Source organism: Cupressus sempervirens, chromosome 3, assembly GCF_028749045.1.
Source record: "Cupressus sempervirens isolate cs-2001-9-10 chromosome 3, ASM2874904v1, whole genome shotgun sequence".
Classification (NCBI taxonomy): Eukaryota; Viridiplantae; Streptophyta; class Pinopsida; order Cupressales; family Cupressaceae; genus Cupressus; species Cupressus sempervirens.
In genome coordinates this window covers 870,027,571-870,041,085 of record NC_143120.1, presented here as the reverse complement: position 1 = coordinate 870,041,085, position 13,515 = coordinate 870,027,571, and positions in this window count along the sequence as shown.

Here is a 13,515-nt window from a genome sequence, read left to right as displayed (position 1 = left end):
TAAGGAGAAGGAGCAAAAGGCAATTCAAATATTGGCCAACCTGCCTAGAACAGGGACTCCCACTGAAACTTCACAGCAGCTGAGCTCTGTAGTACCATTGTAGATATCTGTAACCAGGCTCAAGTTCTACCAAGGTTGCAAGGGTACTTCACTATGAAGACTCTACTCTTGATGAAGAAATAGTCATTCCCAAGTATGACTTTGACACCATGACCATTGCCTAAATGACTGAAGTGCAAGAGGCACTTGAAAGGAAAAAGAAGCAAGAGGTACTTAGGAATGAGTACAAATAGAGGCAAGCATTAGTAGAAATTAAGGATATGTTTCTAGATGCTTTCAATTTATAGGTACCTGATGAAATAAAGCCCATAATGGAGCAACTAGCCAATATAGTGGACCAGGTACAAAGTGAAGACCAAGAGACCAATGTAAAACTAATGGAATGGTCTGAAAAGAAATTTCAAGGGAAAGTAAACAAGAAAATTGTAAGTGAAATAGCACTATCACAAGTTGAACTGGCCAAGAAAATTGAAAAGGTCAAATAGGTACTTGAGAATATATTCTCATTGTACAAAAAGTTGTGTGACTTCTCATATTTCACACAAGAGACCAACTTGAGGATAATGAGCTTGGAGAGGAATCTAAATATTTCAAGCATGAAACTACCTAAGGATCCAACTCAAAGTGAGAAGCATTTTGCTCAAATGCTTCGTACTTAAAAGGAATTGGCTGAATTGACAATAGAAGAGAGCGGCATCAAAGCCAAATTGCTACAGCTTCAATCTTCCATCACCCCACACTTGGAAATCCTCCATAAGGAACAAGCCTATGCAGAAAATTTTCTAAAGAAAGACCCTAATTTGTCTACTTTAGATGGTCTTGTTCATCTTGCTACAGAGACTGCCATCCAATACAAATCTCTTGAAATTGCTTTGAGTAATTGGGATGCTTCTCTTAGGATGATTATGGAGGTAAATAGTACATTTTTGGTGAAATATGGACTTAACCCTTAGAAAAATTTGACATAAGTGTCAAAAAGGGGGAGATAAAGAGAATGGGGGAGATGAGATAAAGGGGGAGATATAATGTTATATCAGCATTCAACATGAGACATATTCAGCGCAACAATTTTGGTTACCAAGACAGAACAGATAATGGCACAATCAACTCAGGGGGAGTTACAGTAATTTTGTGATATATATTGTTTCTTACAAAATTTTGATCAAGTTTTTTTTTTTTTTAAACCTCTATATATATATATCGAGCAGATTAGTGAATGTACTCATAAGGTCAGATAAATAATTCTTAGTTAAGTGTTTTTGCACTCATATCAAAGGGGGATATTGTTAGTCTTAGAATGGTTTTGACATTTGAGTGCCAACACTCTTAACCACTTTCTACATTGAAGGTGAGCAGCCTTCAGGTGTCAAGTGATCTTCAGGTGCTGAGCAGCCTTTAGGTGCCGAGTAAAGATCAAGTGCTGAGTGATCTTCAAGTGCTGAGTGAAGATCAAGTGCAGAGTGACTTCAGGTGCTGAGCATGATATAGGAGCCGAGTGATATTTAAGTGTCGAGTCATAGATGATGCCGACCAAAACAAAAATGCAACAAGAGCCAAGTGAGATAGTTTTGTTATATGTGTCGAGCATCAGAAATTAGTAAGTGCCGAGTAATACAGAATGCACATATGAGTTTGTAACTTCACTAATTCAGATGTAAACTATTTTTATGGCCGACATTGAAGGATCTAGAAGGATCAAATAGATAAGATCAAATCTTTTATTTCTCCTATGAAAACTACATGTAGCCAATTAGAAAAATGAAGAAGGCATGCAACCAATAACAAATGTGCAAGGAATGAGTGGGAAATAAAGATTCAATATGGATCGTAGATCCACACCTAACCCTAAGTCTTCGAATGTCTTTATAAGGAAGACAAAATCTCATTGTATTAGGAATGGATGAAGGAGTGTATGGGGAAACTATAGTGGAGTTTAGAGTGAAGAGTAAAAAGACTTAGAGGAAGAGAGCAGGAGTTAGACATTTAGTTGATCAAAACAAAGCAAGGGATACAAAAAAATATCAAATCTCAAAGGATCAAGGTCAGAGAAAGTAGATCAAGTGTTTGTATTCAGCAATCAAGGATTGTAAGCTATCAAGTTTATTATACCTAATACTCTCTAGCCATTGTATTAGAAAGGAAACCCTATGTTGATAGGTTAGCTTAACAGCTATTTTGTAGATCTTTTAAAAAGGTGATTAAATCCTTTAACAGGGTAACACTTCATGTAAAGTGTTTTTAAATCCTTTAACAAGGTCATTATTGACATAGTGTAAAGCCTTTAACAGGGCAGACCATCAGAAGTGGTTAAACATTTTTACTGTAGTGATTTCGTGGGTATCATCCCCACCCCAGTTTTACCTTCTTATTCTTGGAGGGTTTTTGGGTTACCAAAATCTCAAGTGTTATGTGGTGATGCATATTCGTTTCTCATGATTGCTTAATGTTTATATGCATGCATGTTTATTTCAGTTATATGTTATTAAGAGTATAAAAGATGATAAAAGGCCAATACTTCTGATTCACCACCCCCCCCCCCCCTCTCTCAGAAGCAATCTTCTCATTAATACATTCCAACAAGAATTGTCTAGTACAAGTGGGGTAGTCTTGAAATTGGTCATCATAGTGTAGATAGACTCTTCCACTATATTTTTTTCTTCTCTTGACAACTTATTAAAATCAATTCCTTTTAATCTAGTCAAATCTGCATTGTCCCTAATGTTATCACAAATATTTTCCAAATTAGATTTGGTAGAATGTCTTACCAATCTAAATTGATCATTGTCAGATTCAGTCTTTTCTTCATCTGACTCTAGGGGTGCAACATATTTTCTTCTTTTCTTTTGTTCTACAAGCCCTCCTTGCTCTCTGGCTTTTTGCTTCCTCTATTCTCTTTCCACTTGTGTTGTTTCCCTAGTGTCTTCCCTTGTAATTGGCTTGGCTAGGCTTGACTTTGTTGCTTTCTTCTTCCCCTTGGGTTGTGCAGCAGGCTATTTTTGTGCTTTTCTCTTCTTAGGTTCAGCCTTGGGTGCTTCCTACTTGGTACCTTCCTCTTCTTCTACATCCTCACCCATGCCTTGGGTCAAAGAAAGTGTCTCCTATCCTTGTTCTTCTTCATCTTCTTCTTCTTCTGTTGTGCCCTCACCAAATTTGGCTTTAAGTTTCTTTACAAGTTTGTCCTTCTTCTTCATTGTGGAGGAAATTTTCAACTCCATGTCCACCTTTGACCTAACCATATCAAAATTACCAAAATTTGGTGCACTTTTGTTCACTTCCTCTGCTAATAGTGTAGTTATAGCTATAGATGCTTCATCTATGTTTATTTCATAGCCAATAGGCCTTAACCATATAACTCTTAGTGTGGTTTCTTATATGTAAGTATACTCAATATCTACAAGAAAGCATACATCATTTACTTGCTTTTCTACCAATGAAACTAGTATTCTTAGCCTCTGCTTCATGGTCTTCTTGAAGTCTTCAAAATAGCTAGTCATAAGGGTTTCAAAATTAGCTCCCATTTGTTCAATGTATTCATTAACTTGAGCTATTATAGACCTATTTGCTTTCAACACAACTTTGCCAAAATATGGAAATTCATTCTGTACATAGAAAAATATGCAAATCAAAATTGCACCAAACTTGTACTATGCTCACTTGGTTCTCCTTATTGCTAATAAATTTTCATTGATTTGTTGTAGTTGTAGTTCTGCAAGATCATAAGTATGATCCTTCTTCACTAATTTGTAACCCACATCCACTACAATGCATGGTACACTATTAAGTCTACTAGATTGGTAAAATTTGTGTGCAATAACCCTAATAGAAAATTCAACAAGAGGGTCTTGGATAGTGTCTATAGTCATTCCTCTCTTATTCCATTTGGCACCAGTGTAGTTTTTAATTGCTTCCTTAGAATCACTCCTAAGGGTGTTTGGTCGATCTAGGGTTGGGTACCCTCTCACTCTATGTACAATCCTTTTTGTAATTTTTACTGGACCATCCTCCAACCATAAATTTCCATCATGAATCCTACTAATCACTATCTTGATCCATTCAGTTTTGAAAACTATGGGGAATTCTAGGGCATGCATCAAACCCTTCTTCTCAACAATTTGGTACTCATCTTTCAATACTCCATTTTCACACAATTTGTCATAGGCTTCCCTCATTTCTATGTCTCCTATGGCTCCAATTTTGTAGTTGTAACATCTTCTAACATCTTGGACCATAACTACCTTAGGGGGTATGATATGTAGGGCTCCAGCGGGTTATTTTTATATGCCACTTCTGGGATTGGCCAAAAATCTCGTTGTTTCACTTCATTTGAGACTAGTTGTACCTCAAATGGTTCTTTTTCTTGTGGTTTCCTAGAACTAGAAGCCATTTGTGCCATCTAGGATTTGAACACAAGGAAAATGTGAAACTGCATAGCTTGGCACAAATATAAATACCTCAAATTTGATGAAATTGTGTTGAATCATTTTTGAAATAGGCTCAAATGTTGGATTCTCTACTTTGAAGTCATTTTGCACTCTTCTTCATCTTTTCTCTTTGTTCACGATGAAGAAAAATGATTCAAACTATGATAATATACCTTATTTTCATAGTATTTAATGCTTAGTACATTTACAGCTATCCATTTGGCTTCTTAAGCATTTCTGCATTACTCAGCTTCCATTGTCTTTCCACCACTCGACATCCATAGAAGTATCCTTCACTCGGCTTCAACTAAAATTTCTCTTTACTCAGCTTCCACTACCAACTTGGCTACAACTAATCATTTAGATTCTATTGTCTTTGGCAATCAACTCAGCTTGTAATAGAATTTTACTCGGCATCTAAGGGCAACTTGGCAACGCTTATGAAATCTTTGAAATTTTAACTATGCATCTTTATTCATGTTGATCTTTCCTTTTTAGTACTTTCTTATTTAGGAACTGATGTATGATAAATCTTTTATAAATTAGTCCCTCATGTCTTATTGTGCTTATTTTGATGAAGTGTGACCACTTGACCTCTCGAGTGAAGTGATCCATTCATTTGATGTGTTTTTTCCATATTTCTTCTTCCATGTCTTATTCATTTCTCCTCTAATATGTTCAACCTCCATCTTCTCTTTTCCTTTTTTGATCTCTGAGTTGGGTGCCTTTGACCTTGTTGGGCAATTCCTGCTAATATAACTAATCTTCAAACAACTAAAACATGTGGTTTGGCTAAACCATCTATTGTAGTTTTCACTGAAATGTGTTCTTATGTAATTTTTAGGAATGTTTCCATATTCTTGATAGTAATGACAATTATACCTAGTGTTGTAGTCCCAATTGTAATGATGTCCATGGTTATTTCCCCTTGCTGGCTAATTAGGTGTCCACATAGGCTTTGATCTACACTCAAAAGCTCTATGTCCATACTTCTTGCAATTGTAGCAGTGACCTTCAAGTCATGGTATTTTGATAGTCTGAGTCCTACAATTATGTGCTTGATGCCCTTATTTGTTTCACTCGTGACAATGACCCACATTCTTAGGTTTTTCATACTGATGGGTGTTCTTATTTTTGCATACATTAGAGGTATGTCCTTTTCTACCATAGAAGTGACAAGTAGGTTTAGTATTCTTACCTTTGTTATTCCTTTCTTCTATTGTCTTGGATGACACTCCTTGTTCAGTGCTAGTGTATCCTAGTTCTGAAGTATCATTGCTAGCCCTTGGTGATTTCAGTAACTATTTAATGTACTTAGTGGCCTCATTTGGTTTATTGAAGCTTTCTACAATCTCCTATCTTTTTAGGTCATTTTGTATCTATTCATTTTGCATCCTCGATGTGGAGATCTCAATATCCTTGACATTCAATTCATGGTGTGCATTCATCATCTGGCTTAGGGTGTCTAGCTACATGTTTGAAATTCTTGCAAGCTCAATTGACTATTCTTCCAATATGTTAGCAAGATTTCTCTCTTTTTTTTCAAGCATAACCTTATCTTCAATAGCTTTTTTCTTCTGTTTAGTCACCTCACAAACCATCATGGCTTGTGATTCTTGTTCAAGCTTGAGTTTTTTTATTTCTTCTACTTGGGCTCTATTCTTCTCCATTAGGTCTACTATTGCTGCATCAAACTCTTTGGAATCTCCATTTGCAAAACTTTTGAGGTGCCAATCTCCTTGTATTGTGTATCATTCTCGGCTATGGCAATCTCTCTTCTTCTCTTTAAGGATTTTCTCATTTCTTCTCTTGCTTCCTCCAAAGTGTGTAGAGCAAGTTGTATATCTATTGCCTAATTCTCTATGATCTTCCCAAGTTTGTAGACTTCCATTTCCAGATCTTTTCTCTAAGCTATATGATAACTTAGCTCTAATACCAATTTTTGGAATTTACAAGTGGGAAGATTTACTTTTGAGAGGGGGGGGTGAATCAGAAGTAACTAACTTTAACATTTTCAAAACATTTTAGCTGAAATCATTCACATGCATCTGACATATCTACTTAACATGAAAAATAAAGACATGCCTGAAAATGGATAACACAAAATTTTGGTAACCCAGAAACCCTCCAAAATGAGAAGGTAAAATTGGGGTGGGGATGACACCACAAAGTATCATTGCAGCAATATGTAACTATTCAAGGTTACAAAGTTTGACCACTTCCAATGGTCTGCCCTATGAAAGTTTTGTCTTGTTAAAGACTTTACACCCTATTAAAAGTGACCTAGTTAAAGGATTTTAAAACACTCACTTGGAATGTTACCCTGTTAAAGGATTCTGCACCTTATTTAAAGGCTTAAAACATGGATATTAAACCAACCTATAATCATAGGATTTTCATTTCTAATAAAATGGCTAGAGAGTATTAGAAAGTCTTGACCTAAGGACTTGCAATCTTCAATTGCTTATTCTAGATCCTTTTTCTACTCTATCTCTTCTGATCCTTGCTTGATCTAATATGACTCTCCTTGAAACTCTAATACTCTATTCTTGATCAACTAAATTTTGCAATGTTGTTTTTCTTTTTCTAAGTCTTTACACCTCATTGCACTTTGCTAGCATACTCCCATAAACTCTTACTCATACACACACATACAATGGGGTTTTGTCCTCATTTTAAAGGCTTCAAAGACTTAGGGTTAGGTATGAATCTACAATCAATTTTCATTCTTCTTTTCTTGCTTAATTCTTTCACTTTTCCCAATTGGTTTCATGCCTTCTCCATGCTAATTACATAGGTAATGCAAAAGATTCGATCTTATCTTCAAGATCCTTCGAGATTCATCCTGAGTCAGCTCAAAAATGGTTTACATCTAAGTTTATGAAGATATAGACTCATATGTTGATTATGTGTTACTTGGCACTTACTAGTTGCTGATGCTCAGCACATATAAGAATTTTGTCTCACTCAGCTCCTAGAGTAATTCTATTTTGCTCACCATCCATACTTTTCTTGATACCTATAGTGACTCGGCATCACTTATCACTTGACACATGATACTTTCTCGCCACCTGAAGTTCACTCGACACCTATTGAATTTCTATCTCGACACATACTGTAGCTCAACATCTGTATTATACTCGACATCAACTTAAGAATTGGTTGTGTGTTGACACTCAATTGTGAAAACCAATCTAAGACCAATAGTAAAACATTAATTTTGTTGAACAATTGTAAACTCTTAGAAAATGCATTCTTTTTTTCTATTACCATTGACGGGATTCCCTTGAACAAAATCAAAATGAAGAGGCATAAATACACCAAATTTTTCTTTCAAAACCATATGTGTAGATATAAACATTAATTACAACATGTCCAATATTTTTGCAAATATACACATTAATTACACTAATTTTTTCTTTCAAAACCATATGTGTAGATATAAACATTAAGTACAAAATGTTTAATATTTTTATAGATATACACATTAATTACACCCAAAAAAATTTCAAAACCATATGTGCAGATATAAACATTAAGTACAACATGTCCAATATTTTTGCAGATATACACATTATTTATACCAAATTTTTCTTTCAAAACTATGTGTGCAAATATAAACATTAAGTACAACCAACTCAATAAGCTTACAAGAATGAGTTATTCCCATGAAGAAGGATCATGTTAGATAATACAAGGGAATTTGATCAAAATAAGGAGACAATCGCTAGATTATTATCTAATTTTCAAAGAGAAGGTGAGGAAAAATGTTATTGTCCTTGCAAGAGTTGTAACAACTTAAATACAAGAAGAATCAAAATGAAAATAGCTAAGAGACATTGTAGGGAGAATAGTCACACTGAAGGGGGACTTGAATATCATTCGTTGGTAAGTAGTTTGTTATATTGTTTTTGCAATTAATACATATGAACCATGGAATGGGGGTTTGATTATTCATTTAAGAACTGAGAAATATCATGATCGTGAACCATACCTTGGATTTGTTGGAATATGTTGGGTGGTCGTTATGCACAAGGTCAACGACAGGAATCCATTACTCAATTCCTCTCTTGAAAAGCTAATCTTTTGGGATCAACTCCAGAGTTAAGTATTTATCTTGCAACGTACCAAAATCTGCTCAGTTGAAGATAAATGTGATTTTTCACCAGGAGGCCTTTTTTGGTTCTAATTATGATCTCAAAATGAATTAAATATGTTTGTTGTCTCAAAATCACACACAAAAGAACAATATTTTTGTATTTTCCAGTTTTTTAATGAATGCAATTCTAACAGTGCAACTAAAATGAGTTCCTATTCTAACAAGGGGTTAGCAAAGAAAATAATGAAACTGAAAGAAAATAACATGAAATTGAAATAATTTGAAATTAAAATCCTAAACGGACATAAGCTATAGAAAACAACATGCTGCGAGTTAAACTTTCGAAGAAATTGGTAGGAAACCAATGAAAATAGGAGCAACACTTCCTAGAATCCATTGATGCAATCATCAGTGAGAAACTTTAACAATCGTATGATATTCACCTTTCATCAAATTGCAAGGCCATGGAAAGTGTGCTCATGTGAGACAAAAGGCTATGTAGACACAATTTGATGATCTCTTCTCAAGATTGATACATCAGCAAAATTTATAAATCTGTAGCAAACACTAGAACTAAAAGATCACACAACCAGAAACAATGCAATAAACCTTTAGCTCAATCATAATATCATGAATAAAATTCAAAAAACAATGACACATTCAAGCAAGAATGACTACACTCCAAATGTGAGCACCAAAAGCATAATTTTATTGCATAATAACTGTGGCTCTTTTAACATTTTACAATGGGGTATTTATAAAAAATTGTCTCCTCAATTTGTGTTGAGAGTGAGAGATATCTTCATGAAATAAAATGCTTTGGAAATATTAAAACAAATGAAATATATATAGACTAACAATTAATCTGGTGCTTAGAGGGACTCCATCCATATTTTATTCATTAATTGGATGCATGAGCCCTTTACATGTCAAAAATAGAGATAGCATGAGAGAGAAAGTAGGAGGAAGCCATCAATCAAAGTAGGAGGATTTGGAGGTGCCAAAAATAGGAGTTGGTCCTTTACTAGGCATGTGTCAAAGTTAAACTATTGTCAGAATGTGTTCCTACTACATGGAAAGCACTTTTTTTGAAACAAGCAGTTAACTATCGGTACACCTCTGAATTGCAGAGCTATAGACCTACGTACCTATAGATCTGCACACCTATAGAGCTGTGGACCTTGACATGGTCAAAATCTCAAAATTTTACTAAGTGTCAAAATTGAAATTCTGGCATCTAGGTTTTGTTCTTCTTCATCCCAAAACTATGTTTGGATGTTTTCCCTTGAACTTCTCTATCATCTTAGTTATCTTAGCCACATCTAGAAGATCTAAAGCCTCATATTTATCCTTGACCTTCTATCTATATTTGTCCACCTCAATTTGAGTCTTAGCAAAATCTCTAAGTTTGGTATCTAACTCTAACACCTGAAGGCTTGTCATATGTCCTCATCATCAGCAACCTCCACAAAAATTTTCCTAAAATTCTCCACTACTATCTCTATAGGTAACAATTTCTCTCATTCCTCATCTTCAAAAATATCCAATCATGCATCACTGTAGTGTCTCTCTGCTTCCAAAATTCACTCTTAGGCCTAGTCCTTAAGCCGATGAATCTCCTCATGTAATGTCTCATTACTTTATTGTTATCTATATACTTTTTTCTCTATCCAATCATCAATCATGTCTAATTCTTCCCTGGTATATACATCAATCAAAACCCAGTATCTTTGGCCCTTTATGGCTTGTAGAGTCTTCAAATCCTTACCCCAAGCACGTACCTCATCCATGATAAGTCTTGCTTCAAAATTGCTATGATCTTATTCATGTTCTCATGTGTAGCATGCAGTAACTTCAAATTCGTTGTGATTATAGTAATACCTTTCTCCTCAAAATGTTCTCGCCATTCTGGACAGACCTTCAAAAATGGGTCTAATTGTACACCTACCCCTTCTCTAAATACAATGTTCAAAGTTTGCTCAAGATGTTCAGGATCAAGAGGACCAACGACTTTGGCTAGATATCCTTTTAAGATCTCAACTTGACTTTGAAGTGCATGGAGTTCAATCTCCTCTTGTTCCATGTACTTGAGGACCTCTTTGACTCCCATAGTCATCATTTGTTGGGTTGAATCCCATGTAGGTCTTCCCAACATAAAATCCTTTAACTCATAATCCTTGAGGCTATGGCCTTTAGTATCTGTGCCTTCAGGAGGGAGATCCACTTGTGCAAATAAATCCTAGTTCTATATGGTGGTGACAAATGCCAATGGCACTGCCTCATGTGATGGAGACTCAAGTTTGCTCAAGGTCTCTACAATGTCACAAATGTCTTCCTCTAAAGCATGAAATTGAGGCTTAGTACTCCTCATTATCTCCTTTCGGATCTATCTAGGGATGCATCCTACTGAGGACCTAACTCTTGATAACGAAGGAGTATGCTCTGCAACTTATATCCCTTTGTCACTCTTGTTAGGAGTTGTATCCTATTGTGATGGTCCCCCTTCTATAGCCTCAGTTTCAATAAATCTTGTAGCTTGAACCTCAGTATCTTGGGAAAGTGGTTGAGAATATTCCACCATTTGTCCTTTTGACACTTCAATAGTCGCCATTTGTTCCAATCTCTCCTTTGATAATGGTTTCTTCTAAACATGCTCTTCCTCTGAACTCTAAGGTGGGGGAGTCACCGAGCCCTATTCTACCATTGTAACTCCTGGTGGAGATGGAGGAGTAAGATTAGGACCCTATGTATCTAGCGGCATCTATGTCCAGTCTTCCTATTGACGTTCACCTATAGGGATGTCCCTAATCTTATCCCCAATTAACTTTGTACCTACTAGTATGAAATCAAAATCTAACACTGAGAAAACATCATCACTCCCTTCACTCTACTCATCCACCCATTTTTGTACTTCATCTTCTAAAGAAGAAAGCTCTAAATTTTTTGCTTGAGTGGATGGTGAGGTACCCGTTGCACTCTTTCTCCTTTGAAACTTTATGGCTCTAGCTAGCCGAGTTCTTCCCTATAGGGGCACTTGTTCCTCTTCCTCTTCTAATTTTTCTTCTTCCTCCTCTTCATCTCCCTCCAAAATACTTTCAAGAATAGATGGATTAGGCACTAATCTTCTACTAATCCTTTTCCTTTTCTTCATCCAAATCTTAATCCTTTTCTTCTATTTCTTGGAGGTAGAAGGAGAAGTTGGTTCATCTTGCATAGGAGGAATGGAGACTTGTGGAATCTCTCCCTCTTCTAGTTGGTTAGAAACAATGAGAGGCAACTATAGTTCATCTTGGACTTGGGTAGCTCTAGTATCTTGACACCCTTGTGGACTCTATTTCCGCTATTGGGGAGGCACATGTTCTATTTGAATCCTCTAAGGAGAGGTCCTCTTTCTTTTTTTCTTTCCCTTCTTTTCAAGAGGGTGATAATATCCAACTAGGTGATTAAGCTAGTACACTATTTCTATCTTAATAGGAGACTGAGCTGCAAAGGTAGGAATTGTTACTTTCCTTCCTCTACCTCTCTCTAGGCGAGCATGTGCATGGAAGATCACTGTGTCAGGAATTAGATCAAGTGGAAAAGGTTTCTTGATCCAATCCTTTGTCATTCTAATGACATGCCTCACTCGATGATTAATATCATCGGCCTCCTCCCTATCAACTTCAGCATTCATAATGGGTCTTTCACAAATTTTGTTAGCATTGAACAGGGGGTCCAGTAACTCCTTAGAATCCTATTGCTTTATCTCCTCTGGGATGTTCAATAGGAGAGCATTTTTTGCTAGATACAAAGTCATCCTACAATAGTCCCTAATGTAGACATCGTAGTCATTTTTGGCATTCATCTAGCGATCTTCAATAGCATCCTCATGATGGAAGTCTCTTCCTACGAAACTCTCCACTTTCCCAACATTGTCAAAATATGGCTGGGGAGAATTGTATTCTTCAAGAGGATAGTTCTCCCACTCCCATTTGAAGGAAAGAATGTCCTATTTCCTCTTCACCTAATATGTTGCAATGACCAATGGCCATGTCCAACAAGGTCTCCTTTTCCTCTTGATTTTCTCATATGTCGACTGAATCTGTCAGGAAATCTCCAATAGCATGAGTTTATCACTTAGATATCTTGGGATCTTCTTAGGATTGATGGAGGCACCTGCCACCTGTAGATAGGTGAACATCTTGAACTGGATGAAGTAGGCTTCAAGAGTGGTTATTTGTGCTTTAGCTTCATTAGATAACCTCTTCCCATAGTCTCCCTCAATGAATCAAATGATCGCAAAGATGAACACATCATTCCCAATTTTGTACTCTTTACTCTATGCTAAGAGTTTCTTCTTCACCAACTAAGGGTAGACTATGTATGGCCATGCATTCAGATCCTGCATACTACCTTTCTTGTACAAACTAGGATAGTGTTTCCCCCTTGCTGCAAGTAGGTACACCACGTAAAACTTATTCTTATGCTTCATTGTCCTCAGTTGCTCACACAAGTTTTCACTTAGTGTGGTACCCAATCCAATGGTATCTTCATCTGTCTGATAGTTTCAATGAAGTTGACCATGAAGGTGCTGAGGTGGCCCATTGTGGGTAAGCCCATGACTCTGCTCAAGAGAATGATAGAGTACCTGATATCCTCCTTCATGCATCCTTAGGTCTTATCCTCTTTGCCTGTTATCTTTCCCTAAGGAGGCTTCTCAATGAGGTAAGAAGATTGTATGGTGTATATGGCCTCCTATTGGTGTTCCTTGTACCATCTCTCAGCTACTTCATAGGAAATTCTGATGAAATGATTCACTTTTTGGAGATGGAAGACCCTTTCAATATTGTTGGGTCATAGGTCCAATACAACCTCTTTGGTTACACTCTTAATTATTCTTTGATCGGGAACAAAATGTTGTGATAGGGCCATGATTAGTTTAGCTGACTATACTGA